The 16,819-nt window shown below is 43.1% G+C and overlaps 1 pseudogene; it reads right to left on the reverse strand.

Moving 5' to 3' along the window:
* Positions 1-1,725: 1,725 nt before the first annotated feature.
* LOC144597523 (circadian locomoter output cycles protein kaput-like) lies at positions 1,726-3,475 on the reverse strand (annotated as a pseudogene).
* Positions 3,476-16,819: the final 13,344 nt, after the last annotated feature.

A 16,819-nucleotide genomic window follows, 5' to 3' on the forward strand; every position in this document is an offset into this window, starting at 1 on the left:
GGTCCTTCTGCAGTTGTACGGGGCCCTAGTGAGACCGCACCTGGAGTATTGTGTGCCGTTTTGGTCTCCAAATTTGAGGAAGGATATTCTTGCTATTGAGGGCGTGCAGCGTAGGTTTACTAGGTTAATTCCTGTAATGGCGGGACTGTCATATTTTGAAAGACTGGAGTGGCTAGGCTTGTATACACTGGAATTTAGAAGGATGAGAGGGGATCTTATCGAAACATATATGATTATTAAGCGGTTGGACACGTTAGAGGCAGGAAACATGTTCCCAATGTTGGGGGAGTCCAGAACCAGGGGCCACAATTTAAGAGTAAGGGGTAGGCCATTTAGAACGGAGATGAGGAAAAACTTTTTCAGTCAGAGAGTTGTAAATCTGTGGAATTCTCTGCCTCAGAAGACAATGGAAGCCAATTCTCTGAATGCATTCAAGAGAGAGCTTGATAGAGCTCTTAAGGATAGCAGAGTCAGGGGGTATTGGGAGAAGGCAGGAACGGGGTACTGATTGAGAATGATCAGCCATGATCACATTGAATGGTGGTGCTGGCTCGAAGGGCCGAATGGCCTACTCCTGCACCTATTGTCTATTTTCTATTGTCTATTGTTTATTATCATGCAAAACAAAGATTTCCACTGAACCCAGTGCATGTGACAATAATTAACCTAAACCTAAAACTAAACCCTGTGAGTTCCTCCAGCATGTTGTTTGTTGTGTCTAGCAGGGTTGGATGGGGCTGGTGTTCAAAATTGTGCCTTTGAATGAGCCAGGCGGAGATTCGAACAGTAGATATCTAACGGGTCTTTATTTAGCATGGCAAGCGGATAGTCTAGAAGAGCACCTCTTGGCTGATACTCAAAAAAAATCATAATGTGCAATTAGGCTTTATACACTTTAGCACACAGTTAACAGCCAGGTGATTAAATGCAGTTTCAACTTCAACAACTTGGTTATGGGAAAATGGTTCTTTAAAATTTACATAATTATAATAGTTTACATTGTTTGGAATAAATAGGGAGAAATCACAGTATCTTTTACCTAGGGTAGTGTAAAAGCCCGCCCGCACTCTGAAATAACAAACACCGTCAGACACTGATATCAAAGACACAAATTTATTACGCTAGCGGGAATTGGAGAGTCACTGCAAGTATGGTCACATATTTGCAGCTCCTCGCGGTCTAAATCAATTATATTATGTGCCGGCAGTATATTTATACATGAGTAGTCACGGGTCCAGCTAATCACACAATCAACACGTTTCTGCACCGGTTCTTACTGTTGTTCTCTGCAGTACTACTTGGCATTGGGCCTTTCTCCAGTAGTCACAACACCCTGTGCATTTAACAAAACAACCTGTTCTACTTGAGCTTGCAATTCTAAGTAAGTAAAGCAGGCTCACCACGCGCAACATGCAATCTTTACACATTAACTCTTAAACCTCCATCCTCCTCTACATTCCCACCTTTTGCCATAACATGATAACCTCATTCAGAGTCCCCTTGAGGTACAAAGTGGCCGGAGACATTGTATAATAAGGATTACAGTGATGATCAGCATGAAGATAGAACCATAATGTAATATTGATCCCCAAAGTCCACTGAACAACTAAAAGGTCACCAGCTACTTCCTTCATGATACCCATGCATCTTACTCCCAATTCTCCTGATGTTATGTCGTACAAATCTTAATACCGTCAGAGTTTGCTGATTTCAAAACAAGACTGACTACTGTGACTGTGCTTTTGAAGGCTCCAATAAACTATCAGTTCTATCCCAGGAGAGTTGCTGCTGACTGAACGTGTTCTGTTGTAGAGGGTGAGCAGTTGACAGAATAATACGGGTTGATTGATCATCGTGAAGCAATGTAGGTTCCTGCATCCACTGCTGAAAGTGAGTGAGTGTCCGAGACTGTGACTGGCCCAGAGCTAACTGCTTCTGGTGTTGCTCCAGCTGGGCCCTTGTTAATGTCTGAGGTTGTTGTTGAGTTGCAAAGGTGGGGTAAGCTGTCACTGCCTGACCCATTGTCATAGTTGTTGGAACCATAACGGCACTGCATCCCATTGGAGCAATTACCAGCTTTGTCACAAGCTGTTGGCCTTGAGAAAATCTGCAATCCTTGACCTTGGACAAGATGAAGTTGCTCTTGGATTTTGTTTAGCTCTTCTTGCTGCCGCTGAATATTTGCTTCCAGCATGTGTGTCCTCTGTTCTAACTGTTCCTTCAGGTGTCGCATAGCACCGAGCTGCACTGAGAACTTGCTGCTCAGTGTTGCTGTTCCCTGGGACGTTACCTCATAACCAGTTAATGTTTGTCATGGAGGTGTGCTTATATCAGTTTGCTGTTTTGTGAGTGTTATGGGCCTGTCCCACTTAGGCGATTTTTTAGGCGATTGCCGGCGACTGTCAAAGTCGTAGCAGATCACCAAAATGGTCTTTTACCCTACGACAATGACCACGACAATGCCGAGTTAGGTCGATACAAGTTACTTTTTTTGTGAAACTAGCACCTGGCTAAGAGATTACACCGTCTTCGGAAACATCACAAACTTCCCACGCTTATCAATGCTTCTCCTCATTTTCGTTGAAATCACTGACAAGTCTGTAATTACTTGAGAGTTTTGAAATATATCATCCTGCCCGGATTACTTGAAAACCAAGCTTCATGGTAACAAGGCATAAACTGGATTGACTTATAGTTTACTAATAGCAGTATTAAGAAATTTTATTTTAAACGTGGTTATATGGATTTTTGTGCGGAGTGTGGGCATTCTTAGAAAATGTACGGGAGATGCATATCTGGTTTCTGGGTTGCATATCTGGGTTGGGAGCCTACTTTAAAAGTAATCGCTGATGGCCATAAACATCGCGAAATTCCCACGCTTACCTGACCGTCAAACTGTCGCCTCCAATCTACCTGTCAAATGCCCTGACGGTAAATAAATTGGTTAAACACAAGCATTTTATGGTATTTGGAAATGACTTTACTTAATTTAATATTACATGCTTCTAAATGCATCTGCGACAACCTAGGAAACCTGGGAACAGCATGCGACAGCGCCCACAATAGGCAACGATACCTGGCGACAAGGCAGCTGTCGCCGGGAAATTTCTATCCGGAACATTTTTCAGTGACGCGCCGAGATCCACAACGATCTCTGGAAGACTCCTCACGATCATGCCCGCGACACCCCCGGCGAACGTTCGGCGACAGCCTAGTCGCCGGCAGTCGCCTTAAAATCGCCTAAGTGGGACAGGCCCTTTAAGGTTTCATCAGATATTACAGGAGGTGATGAAGATTTCCTCAAATTCCCAGAAGAGGCGGATGTCGTCTGGTTACGATCAAATCGCTCCAATGCTTCCTTGAGACTGTCTGTGTTTAGCTTGGTGTCAGAGTCAGTATCCTTATCAGTTATAATTTCTGTTGAGATTTCTTCTATGCCAAGTTCACCTTCTTCTCTCTGCTCGTACTTCTGCATAGCAGCACGGTGGCGCAGCGATAGAGTTGCTGCCTTACAGCGAATGCAGCGCCGGAGACTCAGGTTCGATCCTGACTAAGGGCGCCGTCTGTACGGAGTTTGTACGTTCTCCCCGTGACCTGCGTGGGTTTTCTCCGAGATCTTCGGTTTCCTCTCACACTCCAAAGACGTACAGGTATGTAGGTTAATTGGCTGGGCAAATGTAAAAAAAATTGTCCCTAGTGTGAGTAGGATAGTGTTAATGTGCGGGGATTGCTGGGTAGCGCGGACCTGGTGGGCCGATGGGCCTGTTTCCGCACTGTATCTCTAAATCTAAAAAAAAAAAAATTTAAATAGCTCTTGGGATATGTGGGCTGCCAAATTGGTTATGTTGGAGGATTCATCAGGGATGTAGGTGCAGCATTCTCACCCTATTACGGCGCAGGTTCCCCTTTTTTCGGCCAAAATAAAGTCCAATGCCATGCCATCACAGAGGAGAGGGCCTTCTGGGTATCCATAACGGCATCCGCGGTTTCATTGGCCAGTTTCTCCATAGCTGATGCCACGTTGATCAGTTCTCGTGAGGCGAGGGCCGTCCCATAGAAGGGGAAGGTAAATCATCCAAAACCGTTCAGATTCAGACATGCCTCGTTTGGACCATAAGGGGAAGGATAACTCAGTCCGTTGTGGCACCGTACGCATGTGGGGGGCCACATAGGGCTGACAACAACACCCATGCCATAGTTTGGGCATTCCCCATGATCCCATGTCACCAGGTGGCATGCCTGGTATCCAAGGATAATCCCACGAATCACACACCAAATAAGTTCCATTAAGGAGTCTGGGAGGGTCTGCATCCGCCATGGTGTCACAGGAGCTGTTTCCCAGAAACAGCCCGCTTCCCTTCACTAGCCTTCAAGCGGCGGCTGTACGTGATGCTGTGAGAGTTTAGGCCGTTGACCAGGGAAATGGGGGCCGTGTCTGCATTGCACAATGTGTCGCTGCTGTGGCTGGAACTGAGGATATTGTTATCCACGAAGCTGGTGCTCCGCATGTTGTTTACATCGGAGTCGGACCTCCCCAGACCGGATCAGAAGCGGCAGTATGGGTGGTGCATTTAATTATTGTGAGTGGGAAGGGCAAGGGCCTGCAGCATTGCGGATGCTAGCCTTGCCTCCTTCTGTTTGGCTACCCTGGGCTTGGGGTATTGGGGCATAAGGGGGTGGAGGAACATTCCATTCTAGGTCGCGTTCCTCCACTTCTTCATCTAGGAACAGGGTCGCTATGCCAGATAAGAGGTCCCCAGGGTTTTCTCGTTTTGGTGCCTGTTTTTTTTTGTTACCAATTTTCGCTTAATTTTGCGACTCAATCAGGCTTTTTTCATTTATTTATCATGCCAACTACATTCTGCTTGTAACTATTTCTTACTTTACACAGACCCAACTCTCCGCAGTTTCTTTCCAGAGACTGGTTTCAAGTAGTCTGAATGTCCAATTATTATTATCTTACCTCGGTCTTCCTCTGGCTCTTGTCGATCTCGGCAGGGAACCATATCAACCTCAGATGAGGAACCATGGTGTTCCCGGAAGCTCGCTCAGGACTTCAGACTCAATGCATCCTATAGTGCACTTTTTACTCCCCTCGAGGTCTCGGCCTCCCAGTTGCCACTTACTCAGTTGTCAGAGATGGTCCCAGCGAGATCCTGCCGACTACACCAATGTTAAAGCCCTCCTTGCGCTTTGAAATAACAAACACTGTCAGACACTGATAGTAAAGACACAAATTTATTAGGCTAGTGGGAATGGGAGAGTCACTGCGAGTATGGTCACATGGTCACATACTTGCAGCTCCTCGTGGTCCCGTTCAATTATTTTGTGCACCAGCAGTATATTTATACATGAGTAGTCACGAGTCCAGCTAATGACACAATCAGCAAATTTCTGCACCGGTTCTTATTGTCCAGAACAGACTGTTGTTCTCTGCAGTACTACTTGGTATCTGGCCTTTCTCCTGTAGTCACAACACCATGTGCAGTTATGCAAAACAACCTGTTATACGTTAGCTAGCAATTCTAAGTGAGTAAAGCAGGCTCACCACGCGCAACATGCAATGTGCACACATTAACTCTTAAACCCCCATCTTCCTCTACAGCAGGGGAATCAAGAATCAAAGGACATGTTTACGGTGAGAGGGGAAAGATTTAGTAGGAACCAAAGGGGCAACTTTCAGAGTTTGGTGGGTAAATGGAACGAGCTGTCAGAGGAGGTAAAACACGAGCAAATGGGACTATTTTAAATGGACCATCTTGGTCGACATGGACAAGTTGGGCTGAAGGGCCTGTTTACATGCTGAATGACTCTTTGACTCTATGACACTAAATTGGAGCATATTGCAACTGACAACAGCAGATTTGGATATTCAAACCCTCCCTCATCTGTATCCATTTATCACTTGCCAGGTCATGTCCTCTCCCCACCTCTTTTCTCCAGCTTTCTCCCTGTACTACAATTAGTCTGAAGAAGGGACCCAACCCGAAATGTTATCTGTCCATTCCTTCCAGAGATGCTGCCTGACCGCTGAGTTCCTCCAGCACTTTGTGTTTTTGCTTTGGATTCCAGCATTAGCTTGTGTCTCAACCTTCATTACAGATCTAGACATCCAAAACAACCTTATTTTACTACATTGCGAGAAGTAGTGTTTATCCTTATCCTAGATTGAAAATGGGTCTTTATTTGCATTAGCTGGTTGCTACCCCTATAATTCTTGAATGACATCACCACCTAATGAGCCCTAACATTCAGGACTCGTAGGGACAACATAGCAGTCTGGCACTTCCAAAGCACATTGGTCCTTGCATGAAGATCATATGCAAATGGCATCGGCACAAGCTAATGTGTATCTATCTGTTGTGCTGATTTAGTCAATGTCTTCATGCCTGGATGGTTTTCTAGGGCATGAAGAATTATAAGAGTCTCAGAAAACAGAGAAAATCATAGGAACTTTGGCTCACAAGCGTTCAAAATTCTGAATAATGGAGAGGTGTTGAGAGGCTAGAGAAGGAAAATTAAACTCTTTTTACAAAGTGACTAAAATAAAACTAAACCAGGGAAGATGGAATCCATTCTGGAAAAAGTTGTTGTTACTCTTATTAATAAGCTTGAATAGAACTCCAATTGTAAAAAAAAAATGACAATTATGTTAATTAATGGGAAATATTGTTAATCTAATGAATGGATTTTCTTTGAGGAGATAATGAAGACGGTTAATCGCGTCATAGGCTATTGTATGTATTGAATTTGAGTTCCAGTAAGTCACCTTTAAAAACTCCTCTGATAAAGTTAGTATGGTACTTGAAATACATAACTAGGGATTTGGTGGAAATATTTTAACTGGATATGCAATTACTTGTCCAATGTAACCCTGCGGGTTGGGATAACAACATTCATTGTTAGCACGGGAGAATATTACCAACAGTGTTCTTTAGGGATCTGCGATAGTGTCTCCATTGTTTAATGTCTTTATCCATTATCTCTAGCTAGGAATGTCAAGCAAAAATTGCTATGTTTGTAAGAATAATGCAGAAGCTTTTTGCTAGAAGTAAGAACTTCTGCTGCTTTCACCTGGGAAAGTTAATTCTATTTCGCTTTCTATTCGCATTGCTTAATTTGCTGGATGCTTCACTTTTTTTTTAGTTTAATAATACAGCAAAGAAGTAGGCCCTTCAGCCCACCGAGCCCATGCCAACCTCCAATCACCCATTTACATTAGTTTCATGTCATCCCACTTTCGTAGCCATTCCCTACACATTAGTGGAAGTTTTACAGAGGGCAATTGACCTACAAACCCGTGCGTCTTTTTAGGATGTGTGAGGAAATCAGAGGAAACCCACATGCTCACAGGGAGAACATATAAACTCCACACCACAGACCCGAGCTCAGGATCGAACCCGGGTCTCTAGTGCTGTGAGTCAGCAGGTCTACCAGCTGCACTACTGTGCTGTCCTAATATATCCCGCATCTCCTGTTTTTCTTTTTGCAAAAGGAACTCTGGGACTTCAGAGCCGAACAGGATAAGTTATGGGAAGATTTTGTTATAACTAGACATGCAATTACAGTTAGATTCTTCACTGGGAGAAAAACAGACCCAGAATCAAATAATTATTTTACTGCCAAGAACTTAACCTTCATGGGAAATGATGGGGAAGTGCTCCTTGACACTAAACTAAAGATATCACAATGAAGCTCAGTGGAAAGGAAATGCTTAGAGGGTCAATTAGTTGAAGCTAAAGATCCAAATCCTCCTGAAAAGAAGCAGTGCTCCATCACTTAATTGATGGATCCTGCCCTTCTTGATCCATTTCACCATTCAGACTCCCCGAGGCTTGGAAAACACAGGAATAAGTGATTTGAAATAGGAACATTGTTAAATTGAAAAGGCCTGCACTCCATAAACATTTGAATGATGTTTTGGGAACAGAATGGGCACCTAATCTTCATCCCGTCTCAGTTAAAATCGGATGTGAGCACAAGTTGGATTGGGTTATTCATTTAGAATCTCACCATTGTAACTTCCAACTCCTGACTTTACCCTAAACCCACTTACGTCTGAGGATTACAATTTCCCTCCGCTACTTCATCGAGCTGTTAATATGTGAAATGTGTTTCTTGTGAAAATGAAAGGAAATGTGATTGACTTCCTTTAGAAAAAATATTTGGCAAAACCTACGAGAGTAATTTGAAAATTGCCTGGAAACAGTGGCACAGTTGGTAGAGCTGCTGCCTCACAATGTCAGAGATCCAGTTCGATCCATACCTTGGGTGTTGGCTGTGCAAAGTTTGCACATTCTCCCTGTGACCATGTGGGTTTCCGTTGGATCTCCTGTTTCCTCCCAGACCCCAAAAAGACACAAGTTTGTAGGTCAATTGCCTTCTGCAAAATCCCCTTAATGTGGAGGGAGTGAATGCAAAAGAGGAATAACATAGCACTAAGGTGAATGGGTAATCGATAGTTTGCTGGGCCGAAGGGCCTGTTTCCAAACTGTATCTTTTAACCAATTAATTGTTGTACCTGTGATACAGCTCAACAGAAACCCTCATATAAAACACTCAATGTTGAACACTGACACCTCCACTTTGAAGAGGAAATAAGACCTTACAAACTGAAGTTTTGAAGTTTCATTTTTATACTACTGTAACTTGAAATAAGATGCATGTATTATTTTTTTTGTATTATAATTATACTTTTGTTTGTTCTCACATTGTTACTTGGTAATTAGAGGACTACTTCCTCATTCCCATTAGATTAATTTAGTTAAATCAGCATTTTATGAAAGATATTTCAGACTACATGAATGACACTTGAAATCATTGGATAAAGTTACCCACGAGCCATAAAAATGGCACATTTGACAGTTTTAGTTAGAAACAATCCTGAAATATTAAAGCTAAAATAATTTTGAAAGGTTATATTTGATTGGCCCATTGTATAACGTGTTACTTATACATCTGAGACACATAATAAATACAGATCTGCAGGAAGGTGATACTCAGGGTCTGTTTTGATATTCAGGGTCTGTGGCAGCAAAACACTCACCAGGCAATAACACTTCAAACAAGCAACAGAATGGTGTGCTGGAAATGTCAAGGGTATGAGACAAATCTAACAAGACGAGGAGATACAAGGAACTGCAAATGCTGGAATCTTGAGTCAGACGCAAAGTGCTGGAGGAACTCAGCGGGCCCCTCCACAGAAGCTGCCTGACCACTGCGTTCCTCCAGCATTTCTGCTTCACAGGAAGAAGATGATGGTACATTTCCTAGTACTAGCGAACTGGCTCTTGTGTCTGAATCAGCTCTCTGCCCTTTGCATGTCCATATTGGACCAACCTGGACTATCAAGAGTGAAGAGTCAAGAAGTGGTTCAATTTTTATATGTATGAAATTCTTACTTGAAGCAGTATAACCGGTCTGGAAACATAATACACATAGATAACATATAATAATCAACAAAAATCAATAGATTAATAATCCCATTACCAGTGCTTGAAAGCCCAACTAAAGACAGTCCATAGTTCATTGTTGAGGTTAGTGTTGTGTGGTGTTCAATAGACTGATGGTTGGAGAGAAGCTATTAATTAACCCTGTTTTTCAGACTCTTATACCATCTCGATGATAGAGGTGAAATGAGTGTGTGGCTAGGGTAGTGTATGTCTTTAATGATGCTGGCTGCCTTTCTAAGGCAGCGACTCTTGTAAATCCCTTCGATGGTGGGGAGGTCAGTACCCGTGACAGATTGGGCAATGTGCACCACTTTTTGCAGTCTTCTTTATTCCTGGGCGTTCAAGTTGCCGAAACAGGACCTGATTTGGCTGCATTTGGCTATTGCATGCAGTTCTGGTCATCATATTACAGGAAGGATGTGGAGGCTTTAGAGGAGGTGCAGAGGAAATTTACCAGAATGCTGCCTGGATTGCAGGGTTTCAGCAACAGGGAGAGGTTGGATAGACTTGGATTGTTTCCTCTGGAACATCGGGGATTGAGGGAGACTTGATAGAAGTATGTGAAGCATAGATAGGATAGACAGTCAGAACCTTTATCCCAAGGTAGAAATGTCCAGCAGTAGAGTATATGGTGAGAAGGGGGAAGATTAATGGAGATGTGCGGGACAAGTTTTTTACAGCTATACCCTATTTTTTAATATAAAGGGTGGTGGGGGTCTGAAACGCATTGCCGAGGGGGTTGTAGAGAGTCATAGTCAGTGATACAGTGTGGAAACAGGCCCTTTGGCCCAACATGTCCCAGCTATACTAGTTCCACTTGCCTGTGTTTGGTCCATATCCCTCCAAACCTGTCCGATCCATGTACCTGTCAAACTGCTTCTTAAATGCTGGGATAGTCCCAGCCTCAACTACCTCTTGTTCCATACACCCACCATCCTTTGTGTGAAAATGTTAGCCAAAGGTGGTGGAGGAGGCTATGATAGTGGTGTTTAAGAGGTTTATAGATAGGTGCAAGGAACTGCAGGGACAATACAGGTAGATGAGATCAGTATAACTTGGCATCATACTTTGACCAAATATTGAGAGCCCTGCTGTACTGCCCTCTGGTTTATGTAATGTGTTCTATGAATAAAGTCCAAGCCTACCCAACCTCTCCCCATAGATACAGGGACGGCAGCTGCTAAGTTACAAAAAAGGTCACAAGGTGCTGAAGTAACACAGTGATCAGGCAGCAACCCTGGAGTACATGGACAGACATCATTTTGGGTTTGGAGAAGAAGGGTCTCGACTCAAAACATTGCCTATCCATGATCTCCAGAGATGCTGCATGACGTATTGAGTTAGTCCAGCACTTTGTGTCTCCCTATAGCTCAGGCTCTCAAGTCTGAGCAACATCCTCGTAAATCCTCTCTGCAATTTTTCCAAATTCTAAATTCATCATATAGTTCTGCTACAAACACACTGTGGTTGCACAGGATGCCTACTTCAAAGTAAATTAAAAGAAGCTGAAAACTTTTAATTTTTAACACATTTTTCTGACTTTGTGCTTTTTATAATTAGTTATGCTAAAGTTATAATGAATATTTGCTACTGTTTTCATATATTATGTCTGTGGGGGACATATGAATTAATGACAACAACAAGAACAATAAATTAGAACGCCAGTCACCCAGTTTCGATCCTGACTACAGGTGCTGTCTGTACGATGTTTGTACGTTCTCCCCGTGACCTGCATGGGTTTCCTCCGAGATCCTCGGTTTCCTCCCACACTCCAAAGACGTACAGGATTGTAGATTAATTGCCTTGGTATAAATGCAAAATTGTCCCTAGTGTGTGTAGGATAGTTTTGTGTATGGGGATCGCTGGTCGGTGCGGACTCGGTGGGCCGAAAGGCCTGTTTCCGCACTGTATCTCTAAACTAAACTAAAGAATTACAGTCTGCAGTTCGCTGTTCTTCACACACTCCCCTCCACAACAAACCCCTCACCTAACCCAACCCAGGATTAATGGAAGAGAAACAAATTGTATTTTTACTCTCGGGAGACACAAAAAAAAGGAAAGTAAAAAAGTACATCAAGATGCTTTGTTGGTTTTCATTAGTAGTTAAAAAATAATGATAATAAAATATGCATTGCATTCGGTGTAACTCAGAACCATCTTCTATGCAAAGTCAAATTCAACTGTCAACCTGAAGAAACAGCTCCTCATATGGCACCACTTGGGTAGCTGGCGACCCAAAGGTATGAACATTGAATTCTCCAATTTTAGGTAACTAACCAACAAACATCCCCACCCCTTCACCCCTTCCCTCACCCCCAGTCATTTTTTCCTCCCCCTATCTTCCTTGAGCCCCACCTGGATGCGCACCAGTTTCTTCCACTAACTTGCATCCCACCTTTCCCCTCCCCCTCCTTATTAGATCAAATAATTTGTCCATGAATGCCTGAATGACCTCTCCGATGCTGCATTGAGTGGCAGATCTGGGTGTCCTAGTGCATTAGTCACTGAAAGGAAGCATGCAGGTACAGCAGGCAGTGAAGAAAGCCAATAGAATGTTGGCCTTCATAACAAAAGGAGTTGAGTATAGGAGCAAAGAGGTCCTTCTGCAGTTGTACAGGGCCCTAGTGAGACCGCACCTGGAGTACTGTGTACAGTTTTGGTCTCCAAATTTGAGGAAGGATATTCTTGCTATTGAGGGCGTGCAGCGTAGGTTCACTAGGTTTATTCCCGGAATGGCGGGACTGTCGTATGTTGAAAGACTGGAGCGACTAGGCTTGTATACACTGGAATTTAGAAGGATGAGAGGGGATCTTATCGAAACATATAAGATTATTAAGGGGTTGGACACGTTAGAGGCAGGAAACATGTTCCCAATGTCGGGAGAGTCCAGAACCAGTGGCCACAGTTTAAGAATAAGGGGTAGGCCATTTAGAACGGAGATGAGGAAAAACTTTTTCACTCAGAGAGTTGTAAATCTGTGGAATTCACTGCCTCAGAAGGCAGTGGAGGCCAATTCTCTGAATGCATTCAAGAGAGAGCTAGATAGAGCTCTTAAGGATAGTGGAGTCGGGGGGTATGGGGAGAAGGCAGGAACGGGGTACTGATTGAGAATGATCAGCCATGATCACATTGAATGGTGGTGCTGGCTCGAAGGGCCGAATGGCCTACTCCTGCACCTATTGTCTATTGTCTATAGATTGGAAGACCTAGGAGAGATTCTTTGGGATTTAGAAGAATAACAGTGACCTTATTCGTCTAAATCCCAAAGGTAGTTGAGGCAGGTTAACAGCATTTAAGACACTTAGACCGGTACATAGATAGGTTTAGAAAGATAGGGGTTAAAAGCAGGCAAATGGAACTAGCGAGGATGGGGCATCTAGGTCAGCATGGATGAGTTGAGCCGAAGGGCTTATTTCTTTGCTGTATGACCTCATTGAACAAAAAAAAACTTTCTTGATGGCTTGTCAGTGTAGATATTGGGATATTGGGAAAAAGATTCTTGTGGCTATCGAATCCACAACCACAAGTCACAGTCTCAGATTCAGGGGCAGGTCAGCTGGGACTGAAATCTGGAAAAACCTCTTCATTTAAGCTGTGGAAATTCATTGGATTTTTTTCATGTTTATTTTTTTAATTTTTAATTTAATTAATTACAGTGCATATAACAACAACAGTAAACCCCATCCCTCCCCTTCCCTACATAATCATGAAAACAAACAAACAAAAACAAACAAATAAATAAATAAATAAATAAAAATAAAGTTTAAAAAAACATAACTACAATGTGACAAAAAAGACAAAAGCACAAAAACATGAGGCAAGGTAATTTTCACAAGTCAAATATTTCAGTATTTTCACTGCTGGATTCAAAGAAGGTACAAAAGCATGTGGCATTGAGGGGATAGTTTTACTTGTCCTTAATATGCTGCAGCACTGGGTTCCATATGTTGAAGAACTTTTGAGGGTTGCCAGACAATTCATATCTCAGCCTCTCTACGTGTAAGATGCCCATTAATTCTCTTATTTTTTATCTCAAGTAATGAATGGATTCAGATCTCAGGTTGACAGATTTCTGGATACAGGTTGACCACTGATTCAGTTTGGTTCCAGAGCGTTTCTGGATTATCTGCTTTTCTGGACCAACAGAGGTCACGTGATAATGCAACAACAATGCACCCCTGGCCCGCTAATGACACCCCTCTAGTATCTTTAAAGCACCATGGAGCGCAAAAAACAAATAAAATGTAAACTGAATGTGAAAGGAATGACTTGCTGACCCATTCCTGGCTCCCACCATCACCCCGGCTGATTAGACCCATGGCTTCTGACCCCACTCCGACTCATAACGTGCACCAGTGAGCCCTTCTACATGCAAGGTAATTGCTGCTGCAGCTCACATTATAGCCCCTGGGGATAGTGCTTTCTTAAGGTTGTATGAAGTGATATTACGTCACAAATGTAGCATTTCGTCTTTAATTTTTTTTCTACCTCAATCTATCTAGCATTAGAACATAAGAATGAAGCAGGAGCGGGCTACTCAGTACATTAAAGCTACATTGTGCTCCTGATTCTTTCTTATGTTCTGATGTTATGTAGATTCAGGTAAAAAAAAAGAAGAAATGCTACATCCGTGACATAATATCAGTCTGAAAAATGTCCCAACCCAGAACGTCATTTGCCTGCATTTAACCCATATCTTTCTAACCTATCTATGTGCCTGTCTAAGTGTCTTAAATGCTGTTCTAATACCTGCTTCAACTACCTTTGGGATTTAGAGGAATAAGGTGTTCACCAGAGATGCTGCCTGGCCCTCTGAGTGGCTCCAACACTTTGTGTCTTCTTTTGTAATATAATAGTTAATTTGCTGAATTTTGAGATGGCAGGCCAGAGGACTGAAGGACATGGAGTTACCTTCTGAAGAGCATCTTATAAGAGACAAAAAAGCTAGAGAGGATTTGGAAGCAAATTCCAAAGGTTAAAGATTTGGAGCTAAAGTCATACTTGTCAATGGTAAAGCAATTACATTTAAAGGTTACCTGTGAATCTAGGATAATGGAAGCAAGGATATTTCTGAGGCTGGAAGCAAAGTGCTGGAGGAATTCAGTGAGTCAGGCAGCTGCCTGACTTGCTGAGTTTAGTTTAGTTTAGTTTTAGTTTAGAGGTACAGCGCAGAAACTGGCCCCTTCAGCCCACCTAGTCCACACCGACCAATGATCCCCGCACAAATTCACTAGGGACAATTTACAATTTTACCAAGCCAATTAATCTACAAACCTGTCCGTCTTTGGAGTGTGGGAGGAAAACGGAGCTGTCGGGGAAAACCCACACAGATCACGGGGAGAACGTACAAACTCCATACAGACGGCACCCGTGGTCAAGATTGAACCCGGGTCTATGGCACTATAAGGCAGCAGCTCATCAGCTGCACCACTGTGCCGCCCTCCCTGTTGTTCCTCCAGCACTGCCGCTCAATGGGCCAGCCAGCATCTGCTGCACGGATGCAGCCTGGCCCATTTACAGTAGTTCCTCCAGCACTTTGTGTTTTGCTCAAGTTTCTAGCCACTGCAGTCTCTCGTGTCTGCACATTTCTGGGGCCTATTGTCTTTCAGAGCAGACAGAGATACTTACTCCCATTGTTACACTTCCTGAAGCTTCAGCATTTCAAAAGCACATCTGAAAGGAGTCTGAAGAAAGTGGCAAACTGAAAGTCTGCCTGCTACGTTCATACGTGGTTATGTTTATTTTCTCTTTTATGCAGCAAAATAGATGTGTGCCAGTGGCCTATAAAAGTTTTGGAGATGGCATTGATTGGAAGGATGAAAGGGTGCTTTGAGGAGATTATAATGCTGTAAGCAAGCTGCTCTTTCACAGTTGTCGGTTTTATCTTATTATCTTGCCAAAAACCCTCTAAACATAAGTGAAGCTTCCACTTCTTTGTGTCAGAAAATTCTTTGGAATACTTACTTTCAAAGAACTATCACAAATCTTTAATGCAACAGATCCTGTAACTCCCAAGAAAGATACATTTTGGCCTTGTATTTGCTGGATAATCCCATTGCAGCTCTTGCTAATGCATGAACAGGGTCGGCAACTTCAGCTGACTAAAGGGTCCATCATGAATCATGAGCCTCCAGATTTTCCTGATCAATTTAAACTGTTCTACGGAGACACAAGGGACTGCAGATGGTGGTTTACAAGAAAAGACACAAGGCGCAGTAACTCAGATGGTCAGGCAACATCTTCAGAAAGCATGGATAGCTAATATTTGGGCTTGGGTTGAAGAATTGTCCCAACCCAAAAAGTTGCCTACCCATGTACTCCCAAGATTATGCCTAACCTGCTGTTACTCCAACACTTTATATCATATCATATCATATCATATCATATCATATATATACAGCCGGAAACAGGCCTTTTCGGCCCTCCAAGTCCGTGCCGCCCAGCGATCCCCGTACATTAACATTATCCTACACCCACTAGGTACAATTTTTACATTTACCCAGCCAATTAACCTACATACCTGTACGTCTTTGGAGTGTGGGAGGAAACCGAAGATCTCGGAGAAAACCCACGCAGGTCACGGGGAGAACGTACAAACTCCTTACAATGCAGCACCCGTAGTCAGGATCGAACCTGAGTCTCCGGCGCTGCATTCGCTGTAAAGCAGCAACTCTACCGCTGCGCTACCGTGCCGCCGTATGTATTAAATTGTCCTACCACTGTCTTCACACTTATTTTAAAGAACTAGTTAGATTTGCATATTAATTGGCCTTTACACTTGGCACAGAATGTAAATATTAATTATTAATGCGATGTCGCTCAACTTTTCTGGTGGAGAAAGGGAGCAAATTACACTGCCATGTTACGTCTCTGCATGTGGTAAATCTGAGCAGATCGATTTTGGGGAAAATGCGGTAATCGCTTTTGCCTCAATTTTCTAGCCTGGAAAATAAGCTGTCCTAATGTTTTATTGTGGAGTTATGGAAACCAGTGAGGATATGGTTTCTTTCCAAGTGTACAAAGAGCATCGCTGGGGAAAATGCATCGTAAACATTTTGGGTCAGGACCCTTCTTCAGACTGATTGCAAGGTAGAGTGGGGAAAAAACGGAAGGCAGAATAGGGAGCTAGACATATCACGGCCAGAAATAGATGACCTCAGCCAATGACGTTCCCTGATAGGCAGATTTTTGAACAAAGGCTGGAACTAGAAACAGGCGTAAGCCTAAAAGAAATACATAATTACAAACTGGTTAGTCGAATGACTTTTGTTGGTAGGCATGGGGAGTGGGGAAGAAACTGGTGCAAGGTCAGCCAGGGTCAGGAGTTGGGAGTGGGGGATGAAAATGTAAGGGGGGGGGGGATATTG

Source organism: Rhinoraja longicauda, chromosome 10, assembly GCF_053455715.1.
Source record: "Rhinoraja longicauda isolate Sanriku21f chromosome 10, sRhiLon1.1, whole genome shotgun sequence".
In the NCBI taxonomy this organism is placed as follows: Eukaryota; Metazoa; Chordata; class Chondrichthyes; order Rajiformes; family Arhynchobatidae; genus Rhinoraja; species Rhinoraja longicauda.